At 27.6% G+C, this 15,133-nt stretch overlaps 1 pseudogene; it reads left to right on the plus strand.

Moving 5' to 3' along the window:
* Positions 1-897: 897 nt before the first annotated feature.
* Positions 898-3,148, plus strand: LOC132937515 (uncharacterized; annotated as a pseudogene).
* The last annotated feature ends 11,985 nt before the right edge of the window (positions 3,149-15,133 follow it).

Raw genomic sequence — 15,133 nt, forward strand, 5'->3', positions numbered from 1 at the left:
ATTTACAGCGATTAAATCTTACAATTTATACATTCTCCAAAACGTACTATTGGCTATGTTAAACCATAGATATCATTATAAAAGTTAGAGCAAAATGAACTATTGGCCATATTTTTTCCAAAAGGTACTATTTCCACTGTACGTCAAAACGCACTATTTCCCATGTTAATATACTGCCAACAAGGTTTCATTAAGCCAAAACGTACTATTTCCTAATTTTATACTTGGCAATATTTAATATTTCATTTAAGTAAGTAGTATTAATTAAATAATACTCAAAAGTTAGGGGAAAATTATCAACAATTAAAATGACATAATTTTGGTTATTATCAATAAGAAATTATTTTTCTTATCTATTTACTAATGATATCAAATTGTGTTTGAACGTGGTTATCACTACCTACTATAGTATATAAATAGCTTATAAATAACTATTATTGCAATGTAATCATGATAATTGATAATCCAGTGTCAAATTATTCTGCAGTGTCAATCCATTACAGAGTACAGTGTACTCAGTGTAGAAGACTAATATCGATTTTCATTAGTTCTGAATTTTTTTTAACTCTTTATTATTTAAATTTGCAATGGCAAATAAAAGAAAGCGATGCGAAAAGATGTTGGAAAAAGCAATTGGAAAACAGGTAATTATATATATTTTTTTTAAACATGACCAGTAATGTGTTAAATTTTGACATATTATAGTGTAATAATATTATTATTATTATCATCATAAAAGGGTGCCTATTTATGCATTATTAAGTTATAAGATTTAAATAGGTACTGTTTTTAAATCTTAACACAAAACTCAGCTAAGAATCATTTAAAAGCAAAAACAAAAAATTATAGTATAGTGTTTATATTATAAATCTATATGATTGAATTATACTTAAATAGGTCATAAAAACATGTAATCGTCTAAATACCATAGTCCAAAGATCACCCACTGTCATGAATGTGTTCCAGACAAATGCTGCATTCAATAAAGTTAAACATTGGCTAAAAGTATGTACCTACTACTTAATTTGTAGATTATACCTATATATATTTATATAAACGTACCTATTAAATATTCCTATAAAATAATGTATTCATGTAGGTATATTTTATTGTTTTTGATATGGTAAAAATTCAATAGCATCAAGAAATATTCTAACTAAATTTATTATTTTCAATAAAAAGGTAAATTTGATTTAGTTTATTTTGAATTAGGTACAAACATATTATTAAAAGTAACTAATAATTAGTGATTATTAGACTAATCAAAAATATTATTTTAGTTTACTTTGAATGCAATGGCTAATGCATTGTTTAAAGTGTTAATATTTAACAAAAAAAAAAAAAATGTGAATCATGGTTACAAACATGTAACAATCAGTTCAATTCTTAAAATTCTTAAAATATAATTATTATTTATGATATTAAAATATCACAGGTATAAACATACACAATTAACTGAATATACTAACTCCATTTAAAGCATAAACAGTATTGTAAAGTGTATTGATTATGTTCCTATAGTATGGTATTAAACAGTGCATGTAAGAATATACAGTTACATTAGAATTAATTATTCTTATACTTACCTATTTAATAATATAATTTAATTATGATTATCTTACCTATAGGAATATAAATGTGATAATTTTCATATAGGAAATGTCTGGTATTAATATTTTGTTTAGTTTATATAGGAAATAATTTGATAACATATACAATTAATATCTAAAATATACACATTTTAGAACTGTCAATGTGTTTCAAAAAATTATACAGACAATAACAGTTTTTAAAACCAGTGTTATTTTATATTGACAAATTAAAACAATTATAATCTAAAATCTAAATGCATATTAATACATATAATAATATATAAAAATACTATACTAAAAAAATTGTATAAATTGTCAATATAAAATAACACTGGTTTTAAAAACTATAGTATAGTATAATAGTATACTATAGTAACTATAGTATAGTATTTTTATATATTAATATATGTATTAATATGCATTTAGATTATTACACACTATTTATTATCATCAAATAAATAAATAATTATATTAATTGCATTAACTAATTAATTTTTAATGTTGCATTATTTTATTAGATTTTCTATGCATTCAATAAATTAATATAATATAATATTACCTATATATAAATTAATTGTATAAAATTATAAAAATAAATATATTTGAAATTTTGAAAAACAAATTTTTTCTTACTTATATTATAATTTATGCATATATTTTTATTTAGAACTCGCCTGACTTAACATCACCAATAAAAATGGACAAACCAGATAATAAAATCATTGAACTGTTTTCACCAGCATCACAAGATTTAAAGTTGGACCTTGAGGATATGGAAATAGTTATTGGAAACGATAACTCATGTTTACATGAATTAAAACCAAAAGCATTGTTTAATGAGACTAACCCTCCAATTTTATTGTTATTGAAATTATTTCTGACCAAGTAAAACCATATTATGATCTAGGCTGCAAACCACTATCAAACTCTGAATATAATATACCTTCTGTATCTGAACCTACCCAAAGCGAAACACCAACAAAAAATAAAATAATTCCAGAAGAGTATGAGCCAACTGATAGATTGGTATTAGATGAACTAGAATGTAATGCACCTTTTACACCTGAACATGAAAATACTCAAAATGAAATTCCAATAATAAACCAATTATTTCCTGAAGAGCAAGAACCAAATGTTAGATTACAATTAGATTCATCTATTGTTATTGATCCTGAATATATTAATCCTATAGTAGTTGTTGAAACTGGGCGCAAAAGGAGCATAAACAATAAGAAAAAACGTTTATTTAACAACCTTATACTTATAAAATGAATACTATAATATACAACATTCTGATCAAATCAAATGAGTTTTCATAAACTAAAAAATGATTTTTGGTAATAGTACGTTTTGGAAAAAAATGGCCATTATTTTTCCAAAACGAACTATGTTAATTAATTTATTCAAAGTGTACTATTGGTAGGAAATAGTGCGTTTTGACGTAAGTTTATCTTTAGTATAGTTGATTTATTGACTTTATAACAATTTTAAAAATTGCTTTACTCCATAGGCAACCTTATAATATTTTACTGAATTTATTGATGGTTTATTGTTAAATGTACGACATTCTAGAGCTTCAAAACACAAAATTGGCCATACTGAAAAATATGAAAAATACCAATAGTACGTTTTGGATTGTCACCCCTCAATTATGCAATGTTTCACCGAACAAACTCACCCCCATGATATTAAACTTTAATACATACACAATTTCATTGAATTTTTTTCGTTTTCTGGCTTACGGAACTTTTAAATACTCGAGGGCCATATTTTCAAATATAGATTTTTACATCATATTTTTAGGTGTGGTGGTTCAAACTTCTTTTTTCCAAATGTGAACTTACCTTTTTACTGTAAACCAATGAGTAGATGATATTTTTGAAAATGTATATGTATCTACATCAAAGTTTGACCAATAAACTGCTTATTAAAATATACATACTAAGAATAATAGTCATTAAAAATGGATTTACAAAACGTATATACTTTATCCTAGTAGGTACTTATTAAACTCAAAGATTTTTACCAAATACTAATAGAATGCTAAAAAATAAAATGCATAAAATGCTAATAGATTAATATTAATTATAATAATTTTCGAATCGTCATAACCATGTCAGTCAAATCCAAACCCATGAACATCTTATACTAATTATCCTTACTACACAAGGTTCAATAATTCAAAAACTACTCGTTCGAATTTCAATTTAGAGGCGTCAGTATTAAAAAAAAAAAAAATCAACTGACTAACAATTGACCTATAGGAAAATGTGAATCTCATTTGAAACATTTTAGTTGGTTTTATCACAGGACACTTCTTAAAATCTAAGTAATCAAAAATAATGTAAATAAGTATATTTGTATTGAATATTTCAAAAATCAGAATTGTAATAATCTCATTATAATAGAAAAAGCGTGGATGAGCATATGCTTGGTGAGTCATCCTGTATATCCATTTGTATCGAAAACGACGAAATACTAACACCACAATAGTTGAACAAACATTAATAAGAATACGATATTATTAACGATATTCAAGAACCTCGGACGTCATCGGACATAGGTAATACAGATATTATGTTTGGCGACTGGTGGTTCATCATTAGTGTATCGATTCGCACGCGTCGGTGAATGCCACCGTTGTGTTATTTATTTAAAGATTTAGATTGACAGTGAACGATTGCATTAAAAAAAAAAAAATTCAGCACAGCTTGTGGTGCACTAGAAAAAAAAACGGTAAAGATTTTGTTAAAATTACATAAAAACGAGCAAACCGTAAACGCAGTAGTAACTGTTTTTTTCGCTGTTTTCCCAATGCATTTTTTACGCTACCAAGCTACTAAGCAATTCAAAAAGCGCTCGTTCTAAAATACTGTCTGTGGATTCAATCGATTGAATAGGCTTTTAGTGTCTTACTGCCACAAAAAACGTTTTCGTAGGAGAACACTCCTTATAACTCAATAATAACATAATTGTAAAGCCAATAGATACTTCCCTCATTGACAGAATCTAAAACAGTTTCGACTTACGACTTACGATATATCTACGCAGTAATGTTGTATAGGTACCTAATAGGCTTTAACGCCGCATTATTTTCATAGTTAGGTTTCTGAAAGTTTACTTTGATGTGACTATGTCAGAAAGTTTTGTCATGATAAATTAACATCATACATTATACAGGGTGATTTTTTCGTGAATTTGTATAGTTAAATTTGGCAAAAATTCAAATTCAAATTTTTGAAATTTTTAAATACACTTGAAAAAAATATTTTCGAATGCTTAAGATGTTTGTACCCCTTAAGGATGATCCTGCAACAATATAAACTTCTGTTTTTCAAATAGGAACTTTTTCAATATTTATTATTCAGCAGATTTTTTTTGAGAATTTTAATGTGGGTACCTACCCATAGTTAAATTAAAATTCAAACTACCTAGTAGTTTTTGAGTTATATAACTTTGTGTACGTACCAACTACTAAAGATAATATTATGTCCTTACAGTGGCGTAACTAGGATTATGAAATGGAGATGGGGCTTAAGTATAAATTGAACCAATTTTTTTATAGTTTTTGTATATAAATAATACATTTATTAGGGGGAGGAATATTAAAGGGGGGATTTAGGAATTACTATTGATCTATCAATATAAATAATTTGTAAAAATTATCAAAGTAAAATAAATATTACATCTAATATTACATAATTTATATAGTTTATATTTATGTAAAAACATTAACGATTATTATCCTTAGCATAAAAATTTTAATAACTAAATAATTTAGTACACTGTAATAATTTATTACACTCCATATGTAATACAAAAAATATCGGAAATTTTAAAATATGGTTTTTAGGTATGCTTAAAAATTCTAAAAATCAGAATTCGAACAAAATATGTACCTTCTATTAAAGGGAATAATGGGAGTGAGCCAACTCAAAAAAATCACCCTATATAATATGTACATTTATTTAAAGCAGCGATAAGTCGTTAATATTATAATACAGTGAAACTTCTCCTCCAAATAGCGGGCAACATCTTAGTGACCGAGAGTGTCCGGTATTGGGAGGCTTCACTGTATACTTGACTAATACTGTTATGCGGGTAGTAGTAGTACGTACTATAATTGATGAAAATACATCTTGGTAATACATAATTCAAACGGTGTCAAATTTAAAACTTTAGCCATATTATAACCACCGCAGTTTCGTAAAAATAATATGTTACTTACGTTGTGTGCGTGAGTGCGTGCCCCCAATTCGCTGTTTTATTTAACGCAAACGCAGTCCGATCATTATTTTATCCGTGGGTTTTTTCATGCCCCTACCTATATGTAGGTATATACTATAAATTAAGTTTTTTAACGCACTTATATTATATAGGTACAATATATGTCAGCGATAGCTACCTGTGTATCGGCGTTCAAACAGAAAAAATACTTCCGGCCATCCAAGGTCTGGGTAACAGTAATTAAACCGACCTCAGTTAAATACATTTAAAGCGTGATGATGCGTGCGCGTGACAGACAGATATTAGTAAACGTAATTAGTAATACATAATGCTTTTACATTTTTATATTGTATTATAAGGTGTGCAATAGCCAATCATAATCATGAATCGTTGAGTTCAAGTTGCGGTTGCAAATGTATTACAAATATTGCGATTGTAATAAAAAAATTGAGTTTGTATTTAAAAAAAAGCGTGTTCTTAAATATTATATTGTTTTCTTATCCTAGTTAGGATGGGCATTATACTATTAGTTAATTATAAAACGTAGTGGAGAGTCATGTTCACATACATTTTAGAATGTTGCTTACGAAAAAAATGTTAGTGAAAACACAAAATTTACTTTACAATATTTTTAAATTTGGACAGTACTGTCGGCTAAAAACAACTGCCCATGGAATTACACAAATAAAAACTTTAATGCAATATCATACATTATCGGCGAAGACCATATCATTGTGTTTTTACGAACAACTAGTAATCAAACAAATCGTGAAGTAGAAAGTATTCAACTAATTAAATAATAGAAAATAGTGAATAAAGCCGTGAAAAGGAAAACTGGGGTCGGAGAATTTTAATTTTTGGAATAGATGAGAAAAATACTTCGACTATTGGTGGAGAAGGATGTAAATATTTTGAATACGATAACATGTGGAGAAATTATCACATGTTATGTAAAGACAGTTTATACTACGAATTGCCTTAACGATTCAACATAATGTATTCGAATAGTAATAAGAGCAATATTTAAAAACTACAAGCCAATGACCTCAGATAATGAGCCTTTTTAACTTAAAAAAAATTTAATTAGTAAATAAATAAGTACCTATCTTAAGTTAAACACAAAATAAATACTGTTTCTGTGTGTTTACAGTTCCAAGACAGCAACCTAATGATAATTTTTTGCACATATCATTGTCACATGTCAATACAAAACTATTATTATGAAATAAATGTTAATATAAATTAATAATCGTTTTATTAGATATATGTAATTAAAAACCAAACAATAATAATATATTATTAGGTACCTATAAATTATAAATTATTCTATTTGAAAATGTTATTTTGTGTATATAATAAATTTAATAATTTTTACATTAAAATTGTCTAGTACCCACGGTCCACAAATAATATTAATCAATTATAGAAAAATAACTAAAATTGTTATTCTTTGTTTAAATATTTAATTTCGTCCAAATTTAAACTTAAAATATCTAATAAACAAAAAACTGTGTTTCTATATAATATTTTTAGATTTCTTGGACACAGTATGAACTATATATGAGAAACCTTGTTATAATATCTAATCTTTAGCTAAAAAAATTGAACATTTTATAATTTTTTAACTACTTACAAAATGATTATTGCTAATATTTGTAATTTTAACAAATTTTATCACCAAAGTTATTTCAATATTTTGCGCCTTATTTGCAACTTTGGGCAACTGGTATACAAACATTTGCAACCTTATATTATTTTTGCCTTAGTCGTTAAACAAAAATTAGTTTTTGCGAATTCACACAGCTCACAACATCGTCGGATCAACCTCGAATTGTTTTCATATTTTAGCCACTAATTTACAAATTTAGGCAACCTTTATGAAAAAAATAACTTTGTCTTTACGCATCGTGCCTTAAGGTGGAGTGAGGCTGGGACATAATTTTTTAGGCGAGGTCTCAGAATATAATTTTTATAATGCGAGTGCTCTACATTTGCCATATTTTAGATAAATGGTTGGAGGGAGATACCTATTAGTAGTGGTCTTCTTTATATTTTTTTTTTCATTTCCGGTGCTGTAAAGTTATATTATTTGATGCATAATTTATACATACCAGTCAGTGTACCATATAAAATATAAATGTCTATGACAAAAAATTGATACATTTTAATAAGTACCTATCTATCACCTATTATGTAACGAAAAAGTACCAAAAGTAATAATTTTAAGGTATTTTAAATACCCCTATAATAACATGTAGGTATATATTTGTGTAATTGTCAATAAATCTTTTGTGTGAGTCAATGGTTATTGTTATTACATACATCTGCAATTGTTCATTAGATATCGCAATGTCCGTCTTTGTGCATCGTAATGGAACTAGTCCGCACCGTAATAGACGGTCGTCTGTTTGACTCTCACTGCAACCTTAAGTCTCTGGCCTCTTCCCCATTTAACCATGTTATGCTTTGTTTTGGCCACCCCAACTCTTAATCTGTTTAATGTTTTTCGAAGGGTCCATAGTAGGCTTCCACCAGATGATGAATGTTCAATTGGGGATACAGGCGCCTATGCTTGAAATATTTCTCCTCTCCAGCATTGTATTTCGAAGTGCTCCTGGGGTATCATTATATGCGTCTGTTTGAGTACTTACATAAAGCTTCTCCATGATTTGGGGAAGCATAGGGTCAATATTAGTTGCTTGTTTTTTTTCTTTCTAAACACATTGTTGTAATATGATATCTTCTTATATTTGGTGTTGCCATTCCCACTAATGTCATTAGTCTAATGGGTATATTTTTTTTTTACAGGCGATGTTTCGAGACCATTAATATTCTGCATGTTCCGTTGAGTGCACTGACATCATGCTTAGTACGTCTTGACTGGTTTCATATTAGACAGCTATACTCTCCAGCAGATAAACATAAACACTAAGACACATAGTGCTACTGTTACTCGTACTGTATTCAGTTTGCTCCCGATTCACTACCTGCTAATTTTCTTAAGATGTTTCATGTTTGTTTTTTATCATAATTTTTATTACTTTGTTCTTTAAATGTTAGATTCCTACCTAGTGTTACTCCGAGGTATACCAGGTAATCAGTATTATTTAATCGTTCTCCAAGCCAATACGGGTTTTTATTTTTTCAGATTTCAATTTCAGTTTTGATTTTTTTTTTGATTTTGTTTTCTGTATCGATATCGATTTCGGTAATGGTTTTAACTTTATTCAAAATCGGTATCCAATATTGGTTTCAAGCCCTGGTTATAATTATCTATTTAAGGTTATTGTCTTGCGGAGTAGTGGTCTGGCATTATGCAGTGGTGTACCTGTACCACTTATCTACGCTCATCAGAATTTTAAATACCTCTGAATCATCACTCATATACTACTTAACCAAAATACGATATTTTTGTATCGAAGTACTTCTACAAATGTTCTGCTTTGGAGTAAAGATGCCTATGTCGTTAAAAAAAATAAAAATTACATTCCTAATGACATCTATAAAATAAAAAAAGGTGGGTTAGTGGATGTCGCTTTGCTGTACAGTAGGTTACAAGTGGGTCACTGTAATATATGGTGTTAAATTTGAATTCAATGATATAATACCATTGTATAAGAAAAACGATTCTGAGTGAAAACGGTCAGTCAGCCTATGATATTACCAAGTATATTTGATGATATTATTGTGAATAAAGTAGTTTATAAATAACCTATTTACGTGGAGCCTTGTTTTCAATTTTCAATCCTTAGCTATAAAAGTTGGACATTTTATAAATTTTTAACTACAAAATAATTATTAAATTATAAATTTGATAAATTTTGTCAAAATTTGAACTTTAAATACTTATAAAAAAAATTATGTCTATGTATTTTTAATATTTTTCAACTGCTATTAGAACGATATATCAGGAGCCTTATATTAAATTTTCACGCTTTTTTACCCAGCAAATAAAAATTTATTGATATTTATAGAAAAAAAACTATAAAAATTGAAAACTGACAATGTCCGTAAATAGCTCAAAAAGAGTAAAAATATTTTCAACATTTTATGGTGTATAGAAAATGCTAATATGAACATTCAGTGAAATTTTCAAGTATCTACAGTCATTCGCTTTTTAATTACAATAAAATAAGAAAATTGTTACATGAGAAATCGAGTAAATATCAAATGTTGTAAAAATATAAGTTTCTTCTAGACATTTTTTTTTTGATAAAGGTAGACAAACTTATGAGTAATCTTATATTACATTTTCAAATCTTAGATTTAAAAAGAAAAATTTTTATGAATTCTCAACTCAAAATAATTTGCTAATTTTCGTGATTTTTCCGTATTTTGTCAAGATTTGAACTTTAAATGCTTATAAATAAAAACTGTGACTAAGGATTTTTAATTTTTTTCATCTGCCTTTAAAACAATAACCAAGGATCCTTCTATTAAATTTTCAAGCTTTTTTAACCAATAAATAAAATTTTATTGATATTTATAGAAAAAAAAACTAAAAAAAATGGAAACTGAAAATGTCCGTAAACAGCTCAAAATAAGTCAAAATATTTGGAAAATGTTATGGTGTATATAAAATACTTATATGACCATTCAGTCAAAATTTCATGTACTTACGATTCATTTGTTTTAGAGTTTCACCAAAAACCAAAACCAAAACAGATTTTGCGTAAAAATTCCCGTTTTTCCTTATTTTCTTTTGTTTTTCACGTCGCTTTTGAAAACTAATGGGAAATGTTTACTTTTGACTCCCTCAAAGTACCAAATAGATTCATTTTCCTATCAGAAAAGTTACTGTTGAAGAAAATCCAAGCACTTTTACTGTCCTAAAAGGTGATGACAGACACAAAAAAATAAAAAAAGAACACACATCATCGTAAAATCAATACATTCATCGCTTCACTCAGAATCTAAAAACAATTTTTTAGAAAAATTATCTTTTTTAAGTACTTTCAATAATGTAAAAAATATTTTCATAAACGTTATTATTTATTAAAATAATAATTGTCTTTCGTTAAATAAATCACCCAGTATACCATAATTAATATATTTATATTGTTTAAGTTTAATCATTTAAAAAATAAGAATTATTTTATTAATTTAATCACTATTATAATAAAAAAAAACCTATACCTACTATAAATTATAATATGAATCCCGGAAAAAAACCAACAGAAAAATCTAAAATAATAATATAATCAGAGAATTAGGAAAATCACAGATTATAAATTATGTTGCTGGGTCATCAATATTATAAAAATGATACATAAAGTTATTATACATTCAAATATAATACAATGATTTAGGTGTATTAATATTTGTTTTTAGTTTAGATTAGTTTAGAGCCCGGCAACTATTTCCATTAGCTATTATAGGGGTTACGGTTGGAACGGTTGGAACGGTTGGAACGGTTGGTATGCTTGGTACGGTTGGTTATCAACACGTGTATGTGTGACAAGGTTTTTGCCATTATGGACACGGTTGGTCACCCATCCAGGAACTAATAGCAGCGGATGTTGCTTACTCTCAATCACGGTGCGTGATTGCTTTCAGCCACCAATATTACTCTGTGATCATACCATTGATTATACAAAAGTTATATAATACCTATATATCTTATATTTTACTATTTATTCCAAAACTGATTACTTGCTTGATATTGTTTTTGTATAGAAAGTCGTCCAGCACCTTTAATTTGTAATGTTAAACAATATTATTCATTGTGTTATTGTATAACATGGCACATGGGTCTCACATAAAAATACTGTCTCAATTGTGCACAGTATGATATTTAAATGTACCATATTATATTTGTATCAACATTTAGCGTGCTCACGGAGTAGTCAAGGCAGACTATACACAATTATATGCGTAATATATATAATATAATATGGTAGGTATAGGTAACCTGAACGAAAGTAATAAACAAACAATTTATATTTTGGACATTTGGAAATGTCAAGGTCATAAAAATATATGAGCGTTATTATCAAACGCATTCACAATCTCTATTATAATAGACACAAGCATAGTGTATATAAACCTATAATAGGTATACCTGGATAGTTGACGGTCAGTCAAAAATAATCGCCACTATCGCTTATCTTTAAGCAATGCTTGTCCTAAATTATAAACTAAAATAGGAAATTTTTAAACACGAATTTTAGTTTTAACAGTTTTTACATTGTCGCACAATACTTAACCACATCATTTATCTGCACGTATGCCCATAATATATGAATGTTTTTTTTATAAGTTCATATTGCCCGTGATAAATATTTGTCATTCTATAATTGGCCAGGGCAATATGGCAAGACGTGTTTAATTGTTTAAATAATTATTAATTATTATTAACGTTGCTCAATGTATATAAGATTCCAGGATATTCCATATTACCCGTAATAATAAGACTATTTGTACAAACTTTTGTTTATTCAAAACAATATCGATAATTGTATGAAAATCAATTTATTCTCTAAGTTCTGGTGTAGCTGCATAAGTAAAAATGTATAAAAGAAATCGATTCTGAGCGAAGACAGTCAGCTTATATTACTAATAAGTAATAAGAAAATTTTATGATATATTTACATATTACTATTACAGTAATTTATTTTATTTTAAGTAATATGTAGACATTATACGGTAAAAAAAGGCTTAAAATTAATACAAATATTTTGAAAATATCATTGAGTATAGTGAAATATAATAAAATATCTACGTAAAAGTTTCAATTAAGTACCTACAAATAATATTTTTTTAATTACAAAATACTTGAACTTCAAAAGTCTGTGAAATTATGCTTGTATATTTTTCAATATCAGCATGAACATGAACGAGTAACCTTGTATTCAATTTTCAATCTTATTGACCAAGAGAAATACATATTATCTACATTTAGGTTAGAAATAAACTAAAGAAAATACAAATTTCAAATGTCTATAAAAAGCTCAAAAATTGATTTTAATATTTTGAAAATAATTACACGTGTTTATAGAATATAATATAGTATACCTAACTATTTGGTGAACATTTCAAGTATTTACAAAACAAGATAAAAAAATCGATTTTGTCAAAAACTACCGGCTTATCCTATTTTTTTTTCGATTTTCCCGATTATTTGAAAATACTAGGAATTTTAAATTTTTCAAAAATTCCCTAGAAGTATTAACTAGATCCAATTTTCTATCAGTAACCACCCTCCAATTCCAAGATAAAACCTTTTTTTCTATTCGTAATGCACTATTATAGGCACCAGGTACTATATATTATTTAAATGGAAAATCAGTCTGACAATCTGTCCCAGCAGACAGCAAGAATATTTAATTACTATTAAGAGGTTAAAATGCATATTTATCAACTCTATTATCATATACACACGACGTATGTTCTATAAAATATACTAATTATATTGCATATTTAATATTATTGTAAAACTTCTGTTCGGTGCAAAAACTGCAAAAACTGCAAATACTACGCATTTTAGCGCTATGGCTATTTAGATAACAGCTATTAATTATTATGCATTGATACGGTATGAATTTTCAATTAAACCACATTCCACTGCAGAATATAATATTATAATATCACGTATATAATAATATATGCACGTGAATACTTAAACTATACGTTTTTTAGTGTCACTGCAACAGACGGTGTCGCGTGCGTCGTCACAATAACCTGCAGTCTACTAGAATATAGAACACTTTAATAATTGAACCCATCAAATAAATTGAATGATAAAATATACGATGTTTGCTGATATTAATATTATTATAATGTGAATTGGTATAGTATGCACGTGCACGCGTGGAAACAAATACCGAGACGATAAATAGGTACGCACGCTCATTGAAGCATCACATGAGTTAAAATATGTAGAAGTATTAAGTAGTGTTATGTATACACTATAGGTACAGTCGAGTCTCGATAACACAACATTTTTTTTATCCCTTAAGTGTTTTATGTTGTGTTTGACGCATATAACTAGAAAAATACATAAGTGAAATTTATTTTTATTCCCGTTGAAATTCGATGTATTGAAACTCGACAGTAATATTATTATTTCACTTATTTGTTACTTTAATAGTATAGCATTTCGTTTAAATAGATCTACCTATAATATGATTTGTGCGTTTGTATCGAGTCCTTGACACTTAAGTAGAACATGCAAATGTGGGCATAGGTATTAACTGGTTAAAAGTCAAAAAGTTAATTTTAAGATTATCATTAACTAATTAGGTAGTTAAGCATTTAATAAACTTAACAACTTGACTATAATATAGGTAGATAAAGTATTCAATGCATCTAATAAGCAATAACTTGACATTTTTGCACTTGATTGAAAAATAATACTTCAAGTTAAGATCATATTTATAAGCGTATTTACAAGTGTGAGCTAAGTAATTGATTTTTGTTTAGTTACGCTGTAAACAATGATTTCAAATAAAATAAAATAAATAAAATATTTAATATTCCTTGATTTAATTACCAATTTAATTGACACTAACGTGTGATAAACCAGCTATAATTATAGTGTGGACTGTGCAATAGCCTCTATAACAGTGGTAGATCCAGTGTTTAATTGTGGTGTAGGGAGGGGGGGTACAACACAATTTATTAAATCATCAATGCTTGATACATCCACTAGAGTGGAAAACACAGGTTAAGACATGAGGAAACTACGGTTCTTTGGGGGGGGGATGCCTAATCCCCTCTGGATTCACCTCTGGCCTATAAGAAGTATTTTTAACAAAATATTTAGTTATAATTTAAAAATATGTAAAACACCTGATGACTGAATGCCGATCAAATGAGGAAGAAAGGGAAAAATTCAATTTACCGACGAACCTATATGAAATAATTGGTCCCGACTGTCAACCTGAAAAAGTCATGTCATTCCTCAGTACCACCAAAATAAAAAAATATATTTAAGTAACTTTTAGTCATAAGTCATAAGGTCCCCCCACAATTGTAACCAATTGTCACTCAAAAACAAATTAAATGTACAAATGTAACAATGTAGAAGCTAATGGCCCATGTCGCCGAAGCTACAAAAAGATAAATAAATAAAAAAAAAATTTTTAAATATTGACGGTTTCCCAACGATATATACCTATGTGTGACTCAGGCGGTAATTAAAATAAATGAACTTCTTTTTAGCCGAAAAAGATGAGGTATATTTTTCTCCATACCAACTTTGGACTTTATCAGTAAAACGGATTGTTTGTTAACTTCTAACGTCCTTATCGTTAACTTAACGTAACTAGAGTAAGTTATTTTCACTATAACTTTACCCACCTTCGGGTAACCGA

Source organism: Metopolophium dirhodum, chromosome 1 (genome assembly GCF_019925205.1).
Source record: "Metopolophium dirhodum isolate CAU chromosome 1, ASM1992520v1, whole genome shotgun sequence".
Taxonomy (NCBI): domain Eukaryota; kingdom Metazoa; phylum Arthropoda; class Insecta; order Hemiptera; family Aphididae; genus Metopolophium; species Metopolophium dirhodum.